Here is an 11,300-nt window from a genome sequence, read left to right on the forward strand (position 1 = left end):
ACTGGACTAAAGACTCAAATAGTCTGATCATCCATTATTTGGGTCGACTTGTCAATGGTTCAACAACTCGGGTCAGTGGATCATTAACCAAATCATCGGTTTTTGTTCTAATAGCGATTTTAGGGTGGAAATAAAATAGGATATTTGACCATTCCTAGGTCGACCGATTCAAAACTGATGGTGCGCAATCCGACCGGTCCTAGCTGTCAACGATCTTGCCTCGGGCTAGAGCACAAGGTGCCTGAAATGGGGGAGAAAGCGAGTAATCTCCGGGGAAGAACCCTTTGAGAATGCTCCGAAGCTCAAGTTAGTATTTTCTCAAAGGCAAGATAAAACCAAATGGCGCAAAGTTCACATACCTCGTTCTTGGGGGGTAGAGAGCCTTTTATAACAACTTCACACACTCACTCCTAAGCTTCTGTCAGGTCGGGTATGATTACCTCTACGCTTCTACCAGTTCGGGTGTCATCACCTCTGCTGGGGCAAAACCGCCACTGCTCTCTTTGTCGGAATCGTCTCTGTAACTAGAGATGGCGGTGGCAGGTGGCAGTGGCAGGTGGTCGTTGAAGTGCGGCTGTTAAGCGTCAAATCCCAAGTCAGTCAGGTGCGCCGCCCCGGATACTGACTCCTTCGGTGTCAGGTATGGTGCGGTTGTTCAGTTCGGCGTCCTGGAGGCAAAGTGCTAGAGTGGTGTGCGAGGTGAAGTCTTGAGTTCGGATAGAGGTGTGGCCCGAATTGCCATGGGGTGGGCCAGTTCGGGTTGTTGCCCTTTGTGTTTGTAAGGCTCGGGCTCCTTGTGGGGAGTTCGGACCGCGGGTTCCTCTTTTCGGAGCTCGCGCCTTGGGCGTACTGTTGTGTCGAGTTGCTGCCTTTCCACGTGTTGAGTGGTTACGAGGTCGGGCCAAATCTTCCTTCATCAATTGCCGCCCACTCCTCACGCAAAGGGACTTGCCCTAGCGTGGGGAGTTCGCGGGGTGGCGGGTGGATTTGACCCGTACTTCGAACTGGTTTGACTAATAGCGCGAAGTGCACGTTCGTCAGGATTTTTCCGGGCTTCTCGAGCGCCAAAAAGTCGGGAAACGCGCCAATCCGTCTATAAATGCTGACAGACGTGACAACGCGCGTTTATTTCAAAATTTAAAAAATGCGCCACTAGGAGAAGTGACAGCGGGTGTCTTTTCAAATTTGAAAAAACGCGCCGCTGGGAGACATGACAGCGGGCGTCTTTTCAAATTTGAAAAAACGCGCCGCTGCCGCCTTTAATGCGAGGAGACGTGTGCTAGCGCTCTTTCAGTTTCAAAAGACATGCGGCCAGTCACGTCTCGGTCTCAGGAGACGTGCGGTCAGCGTGACTATGGGCCGTTGGATTTGCTTTGATCAGAACCGTTGATTTTCGGTTACTGTGGGTATAAATAGTAGGGGACCCCAGTCGCTTTGTCATTCTCCTGCGTTTTGCTTCTTGAGCTCGCGTCCAAGTTTCAGCTCGCGTCCAAGTCTTTAGCTCGCGTTCAAGTTCCCGTAGTCCGTTTGCTTTTTCCGGGTGAGTACTTTCCTAGAATCCTTCTTCTCCCGATGTCTAGCTCGGATAGCTCAGACAGTTCTTCGAGGGGGTCAGATGTAGGTTCTACGAACCGAGTTGCATCCCCCGACAGTCCTAGTGAACCCGAGGTAGAGCTCGAGGAAGAGTTTGAACCCATAGGCCGAGTCGCCTCGGGTAGTTTGGCGTCCTCCTCCCGTCGAGGTCGGACGTTAGACAAGTTTGGGCCCTCGACCGTGATGCCTGAGGGGCTTCACTCTCTTATTACCCAATTCAACTTGCCTAGGGAGTACACCTACTTTATACCCTCGGGCAGTTTCCCTTGAGAAGACGGTCCTGATGAGATCGTGATATTTCAGGAGCAGCTCGTTGCTGGGTTGCGCCTGCCTTTCCACCCCCTCATTGTCGAGGTTATGAACCACTTCGGCGTTACTGTCGGTCAGCTTCACCCGAATTCTATTCGTAAATTGGTGGGGACAATCTCCCTATTTTGCGAACAGATCTTGCCTTTAGACCTGGAGATCTTCTCTTCCATTCTAATGCTTAAGTGCATTGGGGTGTATTACCTGTCTCCTCACCCGGGTTTTAAGCTTTTACACGATCTTCCCAACAAGGTCCCAGCGTGGAAACGGCACTACTTCGGGGTGCGAAGTGCATTGGGGTGGCCGTTCCAAACCGGGTGGGGGATGGCTGCCCCGGATGCCAGTGTTACGCTTGATAGGGAGACGGCGAAGGGCCTCCAGGAATGAGCATGGCTTGGGATAAAATGCCACCATTATCTGACAGAGGCCAAGCTCATCGAGGCCGGTCTGAGTTCGGGTTGGTTCCTTACTCAGAGGCTTGCCTTTTGTTTTGTTCTGTTCTTTCATTTTCCTGATGCCGAGCTCTTTTTGCAGGTGTGATGGACTCAGAAAAGACTCGTGGTGGGAACCTGTTTCACGCCATTAAGAGGAGGAAGCGAGTCGCCAAACGAACTCGTGTCGAGCTGCCCCTTGATGCGGAGCCCGAGGTACTAGACTACCCGTCAGTGGATCCACCCAGGGAGCCCGAGATGGCCCCTCCAATACATGAAGCAGCAGGGGCCCCTTATGCCGAGGCTACTTACACGGGGGCTCCCGCTTACTCTGAGTCTGCTTATACGCGAGCTGGGCCTTCAGGCTCGGGAGCCCAAGGCGAGTTTAGGAGCGTGTTGTCGCCGAACCATGCTCTTCAAAAGAGTAGGGAGGCCATTTATCCTGAGGAGGTCACGGCATGGACCGAGCTTCCTTTGAACCAGGTAGCTTGTCGTGCTGCCACTCATGCCATGGTGGTAAGTCAGCGATTTCTTGTCGGGCTCTTTGCTTTTATCTTTCTTGCTATCGTTCTTTTAATCATTTGTTATTTTTCCTTTTGGTAGGTGAATTCTTCTATCCATGCCTTGGCGGCCCAAGTGGAAAGGAGCTCGAGGCAGGCGCGAGCTGCCGAAGAGGCTTCCCGTGCTGCCGAGGCGGCTTCTCGCGCTCCACAGGGCTAGCGAGGTCTTAGAGAGATACCAAGGCCATGGGAGTTGTAGTGAAGCATATGGCAGACCTGAGGCTGGATTTGTAGCATCAGGTTGAATACCTTCAAGAGGATATTAGGGAGAGGACACAGATCTTTTTTCAAGGCATCGAGGATGCCAAGAAGAAGGCCGTCGATGAATATATCGCCTCGTCGTGCTTTGATGACCTGATGGTGGGCTCGTACAGAAGGGGCTTTAAACTAAGCCGGTGGATGATCCGGAATACGTACCCCGAGCTCGATATTAGTGCTATAACCACTTCGCGCATTACTCAGGAGATGGCAACGTTGCAGACGGTGAACCGGACTCTGAGGATGATGTAGGACCTTCGGGTATCGTTGAAGTGTCTTCTGATGGTGAAGAAGTACCTCTGGGCCTGTGAGCTCGATATTGTATATATATATATATATATTTGGAAATGTACACTCCCTTATTTTGCAATGGAATGACTTTCTTTTGGTTAAGTGTTGGTCGCTTTCTCTCTCGAACTGACCGTATTTGCCGAACTGAGCATATGCCCGATCTGTTTTGCCCGGGTTACTGCACTCGTGCAACCTGTTTTGCCTTCGCTTGTCTATGCCGAGGTCCTTGTTAACTCGGCATTCTAGCCTTAAGGCTCTGGTAGCGACTTAGTCCACTTCGCTTGGTGATCTATAGATAGTATCGTCTCAAGTTAACGACGTTCCACGCTCGAGGAACTTGTTTGCCCTCTAAAGTTTCGAGCTCGTATGCCCCCCCCCCCCCCCCCCCCGAGCGCTCTCTTTACTCGGTAGGGCCCTTCCCAATTCGGTACAAGTTTGCCCACGCCGGGCTCGGGTGCCATGATCTTACGGAGAACCAGGTCGCCGACGCAAAAGTTCCACTCCTTTACTTTGGCATTGTAGTACCCCGTTATTTGACCCGGTGGTGACGTGCCTTGGTGATGAGCTACTTGGTGGTGAACTCCCTGGTGGAGAACTGCCTGGTGGCGAGCTCCTTGGTGGAGAGCTATTTGGTGACGAACTGCTTGGTGGCGAACTCCCTGGTGGAGAACTGCCTGGCGGCGAGCTCCCTGGTGGCAAACTTCTTGGTGGTGAGCTCCCTGGTGGCGAAATGCCTGGTGGCGAACTGCCTGGTGGTGAGCTGCTTGTTCGCGAACTGCCTGGTGGCGAACTACTGGGTGGCAAGCTGCCTGGTGGCGAACTGCCTGGTGGACTCATCATTTGACCTGCTCCTAGGCGGCCTGCAACTCAGAGGATGGTGGAGCTCCCTGGTGCAGCGCAACCCGACTACCCTCTGCATGAGGTGATTTCTTCTCCTTTGTAGGCGGCGGGAGCTGAGGGACCTGCGAGAACTAAATCAGAGGACCCGGGGGTATTTTCCCGGCGGGGACTCTCTGATGCCTAAGTTAGCATTTTGATTACAGAGAGCTTGGAGAGAAATGAGAGAGCTAGAGAGCAGGGGTTACCATCCTTTTTTTCCCTCCCCTTGGCTTTGGGGGTCGGAGTCCTTATATAGTGGTGTCCTCGCGGGTTAGGTGGGTGAAAAGCCTTTAAACAGTAAGACCCGTCAAATCCCGTCAGAACCGGGGTATGGTGGTGAACTCCTCGAGGTTGTCAGGCTGGCGCTTGTGTCAGGCGGCCAGGTCGGCGCTTGGGCCAGGTTGTCAGGTCGACGCCTGTGTCTGTCGGTGGGTCAGTGTCTGGGCCAGGTTGTTAGGTCAACGCCTGTGTCAGTCGGCGAGTCGGTGTCTGGGCCAGGTTATCAGGCAGGAGATCTTCCTGCGATAACCCAAACTACTCTTCTGTACCGAGCTACCCTACAAGTGGCGAGCTGCCCGGGGGAGCTATGTCGAGCTCCTTGGGCTATGCCGAGCTGCTTGTGGCGAGCTTTGCCGAGCTGCCTAGCTCCTTGGTGGCGAGCTCCTTGGAGAGCTGCCTAGCTCCTTGGCAAGCTCTTTGGTGAGCTATCGAGCTCGCGGGGTATGCCGTTATGGTTCCGGTGGGCGTCTTATGGGTTGCCAAGTTGGCCAGGTCGGATCATGTGTCGGGCTAATCCAGGTCGGCCAGGTCGGATCATGTGCCGGGCTGATCCAGGTCGACCAAGTCGGATCATGTGCCGGGTTGATCCAGGTCAGCCAGGTCGGATCATGTGTCGGGCTGATCCAGGTCGGCCAGGTCGGATCATGTGCCGGGTTGATCCAGGTCAGCCAGATTGGATCATGTGCCGGGTTGATCTAGGTCGGCCAGGTCGGATCATGTGCCAGGTTGATCCAGGTCGGCCAGGTCGTGCAGGCCGCGCGCCAGGCAGCGCGCAGGCCGCGTGCAGGCCGTGTGCCAGGCCGGCCAAGTCGACCAAGTCGGTGCCCCGGCGGGACACCGACTTCGTAAGTTGTTGTCTGGGTGTCGCCTAGTTGTCACGAGGTGCCGCGTGTCGCAATTTCACTAGAGAGCCAAATCTGCCCTCATCATTTGCCCCCTACTCCCGAGCTGAGAGTAACTCAGCGAAGGGAGTAGATTTCTTTTGGCCCATAAGTCGACGAGCTAGTAAGTGCTGATCCAATTCCTTAGGCTTTGGGAGTTGCCTGTATGTGGTGAGCTGCCAGTAAGGCGAGGGGGTCTCCGCCAGTTCAGTAGTGTAGCCCTTAGGCTCTGGGGCAACTTATAGTTCACTTTTGCTGACTTTGCTCCTGCTGAGGAAGCGATTGGATATTTAGCAATAGTGTGGCCCGTAGGCTTTGGGAGTGACTCGTAGTCTACTCTTCTTTGACTTTTGCCTATGCCGGAGAGGCGACCGGGTCTTAAGCAGTAATGTGGCCCATTGGCTTTGGGAGTGACTCGTAGTCTACTCTTTTTTTACTTTGCCCGTGCCGGAGAGGCAACCGGGTCTTAAGCAGTAATGTGGCCCGTAGGCTTTGGGGGTGACTCGTAGTCTACTCTTTTTTGACTTTACCCGTGTCAGAGAGGCGACCGGGTCTTAAGTAGTAATGTGGCCCGTAGGCTTTGGGAGTGACTCGTAGTCTACTCTTTTTTTACTTTGCCCCTGCCGGAGAGGCGACCGGGTCTTAAGCAGTAATGTGGCTCGTAGGCTTTGGGGGTGACTCGTAGTCTACTCTTTTTTGACTTTGCCCGTGTCGGAGAGGCGACTGGGTCTTAAGCAGTAATGTGGCCCGTAGGCTTTGGGAGTGACTCGTAGTCTACTCTTTTTTTACTTTGCCCATGCCGGAGAGGCGACCGGGTCTTAAGCAGTAATGTGGCCCGTAAGCTTTGCCTGTGAGGTGCCGAGCTATGATTGTGTTGCATCAGCTTCATAATGCCGGTCACCCACTCCTACAAGAAGCTACTAGGAGCTCGACCTTCGGGGGCAGCACTACTAACTTTAGGTCACCAGCTCACACGGGAGCCTTGGAAGGCTCGACCGGTAAGGGCGCCTATGTAGTCTGATGGCCGCCAACTCCCGCGGAAGCCACGAAGAGCTCATCTTTGTAGGGGGGACCTTGCGGAGATGATTGATGAGGCATTATCTAAATTGAAAGTAAGGTTGGTAGAGCTACTTAGTCTGTTAGTTCCCTGCATAGTCTTTGAGTTCATAAAAAATGTAAACTATAAAGCGATAGCTTCAATTTCTAAAAAGTGAGGACTTAGCTTTGGTAAGATGAGAACTTAGCTTTTGTAGGATGAGAACCTAGCTTTTTGTAGCGTGTTCCCACAGACGGCGCCAATTGATGGTGCGCAATCCGGCCGGTCCTAGCTGTCAACGATCTTGCCTCGGGCTGGAGCACAAGGTGCCTAAAACGGGGGAGAAAGCGAGTAATCTCCGGGGAAGAACCCGGTGAGAATACTTCGAAGCTCAAGTTAGTATTTTCTCAAAGGCAAGATAAAACCAGATGGCGCAAAGTTCACATACCTCGTTCTTGGGGGGTAGAGAGCCTTTTATAACCACTTCGCGCACTCACTCCTAAGCTTCTGTTAGGTCGGGTATGATTACCTCTGCGCTTCTGCCAGTTTGGGTGTCATCACCTCTACTAGGGCAGAACCGCCACTGTTCTCTTTGTCGGAGCCGTCTCTGTAACTGGAGATGTCAGTGGCAGGTGGCCATTGAAGTGCGGCTGTCAAGCGTCAGATCCCAAGTCAGTCAGGTGCACCGCCCCCGGATACTGACTCCTTCGGTGTCGGGTACGGTGCGGTTGTTTAGTTCGGCGTCCTGGAGGCGAAGTGCTGGAGTGGTGTGCGAGGTGAAGTCTTGAGTTCGGATAGAGGTGTGGCCCGAATTGCCATGGGGCGGGCTAGTTCGGGTTGTTGCCTTTTGTGTTTGCGAGGCTCGGGGTCCAAGGGAGAGCTCGGGCTCCTTGTGGGGAGTTCGGACCGCGGGTTCCTTTTTTTGGAGCTCATGCTTTAGGCGTACTGTTGTGCCGAACTGCTGCCTTTCCACGTGTTGAGTGGTTACGAGGTCGGGCCAAATCTTCCTTCATCAAAAACCATGAATCAAAATTCTGAGAAATTAGCAAAGGGGTGGGGTAGAAAGGATAGAGATGCAAACATGGCAAGACCAATTTTAATATATACACTAGTGGAAATCCCTTCGATGCACGGGAAAACGAAATGCAATTTTTCGATAATAGTTTAATTTCCAATAAATATTAATCAATATATTATAACAAAAATATAATAAATTAAACTTCAGAAATTTAAATAACAATAATTTAATCTCAAATAATTATTGAAAATATATTTATCACAAAAACATTATTAGTAGAATTAAAATAAATATTAATTTTAATATATACAAATATATAATAGATATAGATAAAGATTTTAAAACTATTATTAATAAATATTAAATTTTCTGAAAATTAGTTTCTAGACTTATCAATTGATATAAATGAATTAATGTTTCGAGTATTATCACATAATAATTATAATTACAATTATATTTTTAATATCTACTAAAAATAATTATAATTATAACCGGAACATGATATAGATAGTATAGATTTATATTGTTTCAGTACTCTCATTTAGGAGCAAATTTTGATTATTAAATTACCAACCAATTAACACTTAAGAAAAATAATCAATTTTTTATTCAGTACCGATTAATAAAATTAAGGGATTTTTACGGATCAGTCCAGCTAACCCCCGTACATACATTGACTATTGTTGTTATGACCTGAACAAATCTCATATCTTTTGTGATCTCTGATTTTCAGCTTTTAACTTCTCAGCCACCTACCCCTCGTACATTCACCTATCGTTCTTTACCGAGACCGGATCTGCTCCTTCTTTACCCCTCTTCCATCGGATTTACTCCTTATTTAAAAAATTTTGACACGTCTTTCGGTGGCCAATTAATCATTACCTAGGACTAGGACCGGTTGTAGTTTTATAAATGACATATAAAAATAAAAAATTGTTAAGTTATACAATTTTTTAAATAAAAAGTTATTATTGACAAAAAAATTCTAAACTCTCTGTTATCAGATTCAGACATTTTCCCTAAACCAACCATTATTAACGGCAAAAAATTCTAAGCTGTATTTTCTTAATTTATAGATTAAAATTAGAATCTGGATTTTTTTGCCTTGATTACTGAGTTCCAAACTCCAATTCATCTTCCAATCCTGAAAACCCTACTTTCTTCACTACAAACCCTAAATCTCATCGCTAAAGCCCGCACCCTGTTGATGCCTGAACCATAAACCCCTAGCTTCCATAACCCCTCTCGATCTCTCACTACAAACACTAGATTTTCTCGAAATGAAGCTCTAATTTGTTGCTCATTTGCATGAAATTCATGAACATTCGTCTAACACTTGGTAAAATGGCAAAAATTCCAAATTTTCCAACCGGTTACAGTTGCCCAATCAAAGGAGAAGAAGAAAAAATAATCGAAAAATATAAGCAAAAAAGGTAATAAAAAATCTCGTGTGGAAAGTGCCGCTCATCGCATCGAATGATGCTGCGTTCGCACAAGATATTCATCATCCCACAGTATCCATAGAAGAGAAGGGTCTAGATCCACCAGGACACTAACTGCCTACCATACAAACAACGCAGTACAGAGCTCTCTTCTCGATGTATCAAATCAAAGAGTGATTACACAGTACGAAGCTTCCATGAAGAAGGAGAAGAAAGGAGAAACTCCCAACTAATGCCTCTTCCCCGATCTCCATTTCGTTTTTGCCCCTCTTGTCCAGAAAGAGATGCATTTTATAGACAGACGCAAATTCTATATTGTTGTTGCCTTGGAGGTAGGACAAGTTACAGGCAGCATCGGACAGATCTCGCACACTGGTGTGGTGAAAGATAAAACTCGGAGGTTTTGAAAAAAAGAGGGCAAGGTGGGCCATTGCCAAAATGCATTTCTGTTTTTACTTTTTACACCTACTTTTATTTGAAAAGAAATATTTTTATTTAGTTGAAAGTATTACTTTTTCTATCGGTTGTAGGTTAATACAATTTAACAACCCTTGACATGTCAAAAAATATTGATAGACTCGAAGAGAAACGCACTGAATCCGAAGTGAGTGGTGGCCAATCTTATCTCACTGCGGGACACGATCTGCTCTTACACACGCACATCCTCTTCAGTCCATCGTTGCCAGTTCGGAATTGATATACAGTTGTTTATTTATCCCTATTTTTTATTTTGAAAGCATTTCTGGCGGCGAAGAAAAGAAAGATTGAATGAGATATGAATGGAGAAAATATGTTATCGGTGCAGTGATACAATCGGCAAAAGAATTGATTCTTTCCATATTTGCAGTCATACGATCGGTGCAGCGATCATGCAATCCGCTTCGTTCCTCCATTATTTAAGGGGAACAATGCTTCAACAACATTACTTGTTCTCACTAAAATTTTAAAGGTGAGTAGTTATGGCTTCTAATTCCAGACGACAAAGTAAAACGGCAAAGGCACTCCAAGAACTGATTAAAGAAATCAAGAAAGAGCCTGTTACAGATTTATCTGAACTTCAACTCAAAATGAAAGACCACTATATTCCATTTTTTGAAGCCTGAGCAAACGTTGGGCGAATGTTGCCGAAAGATTACAGAAAATTTACAACGACAAGATAGGTATATATTTTTCCTTTTTTTTTCTTTCAAAATCCTCTTATTTAACTGATTCATAATAGTTTATTTTTTATAGTATTGGTGAATGCCCGGAGTACGACGGGGAATGCAGTAATGGATTTCATTTTCCTCCCATAATATCGCTCTCAATCGCGGAGAGTACGTCAACCAAGAAAATTTCAACGAGAACGAAGACGATGAAAGCAGGAGCAGGAGTTTAAACGGGAACGATGACGATGAGAGCAGGAGAGAGACTTGCACCCAATCGTAAGGGTGTATGATGAAAATCGTAGGAAATCTCTCTTGTTGGTTTAAGTTAATATGTTAACTTTGTTTGTTGAACTACGACATTAATGTTCCTATTATAAGTCTTGTTTTTATGGTAATTTCAGTCTTATTTATTGTTCGTTGATCGGTTTGAACTCTTATTCGATTTCTAAAACCACCCTGCTCAGTAAGTGCAGTCATCCACAAATCTATACATCAACGACGGCATTTACTGAGCAGACATTTTAATCAAACGTTACACCACCAAAATATCTTTCCTATAAAACCGTCCACAAACTCCCAAAAGATGCACAGGGACGAGAAATAAGAATAGCAAAAGAAACCAACAATGGCGCCCAGGACAAGGAGGATATCTTATACCTACGTTATTTGCCGCACTCAATTTCTCTGAGTTTAGAGAATCTGCAACCATCCAAATAGGTGCTGGTTTAGAGAAGGCACCTTGAACGCGAGTGCGTCTCATTGCGTGCGTTTCAATTCCTATTCAAATATTGAAAACAAACTTATAATTTTCCGAGGGATAAGTTTAAAATTAAAATTGAGTTTTATAAGAGAAAAATTAATTTTCCAATCAAGTGTGCAGGTGCAATTTTTTGTCTAATTTAATCTCTTATGAGATTAAAATCCAACAATGGCCTCTTTGAAGACTGCACTCGTGCCTACATCCGGCAAATCAGGGCCCGGTTCTGTGGGAGGTGGGTGTGTGGGCTGTGTTCAGAGGCTGTCAGAGAGGAGTACTCTGAAAGTATGGGTACAACACGGCATATTATATCGAAAGCTCTACGTGCTCACATGCAAATGTGTCAAAGGTTCAACAAATTCATCAGAGTGAACCCTGCCATGTCTCTTGCAGGTTCAATGACTCAAATTTTGAAGAAGAG

This window comes from Nelumbo nucifera, chromosome 2 (assembly GCF_055504915.1).
Source record: "Nelumbo nucifera cultivar China Antique chromosome 2, China Antique-T2T, whole genome shotgun sequence".
NCBI lineage: Eukaryota > Viridiplantae > Streptophyta > Magnoliopsida > Proteales > Nelumbonaceae > Nelumbo > Nelumbo nucifera.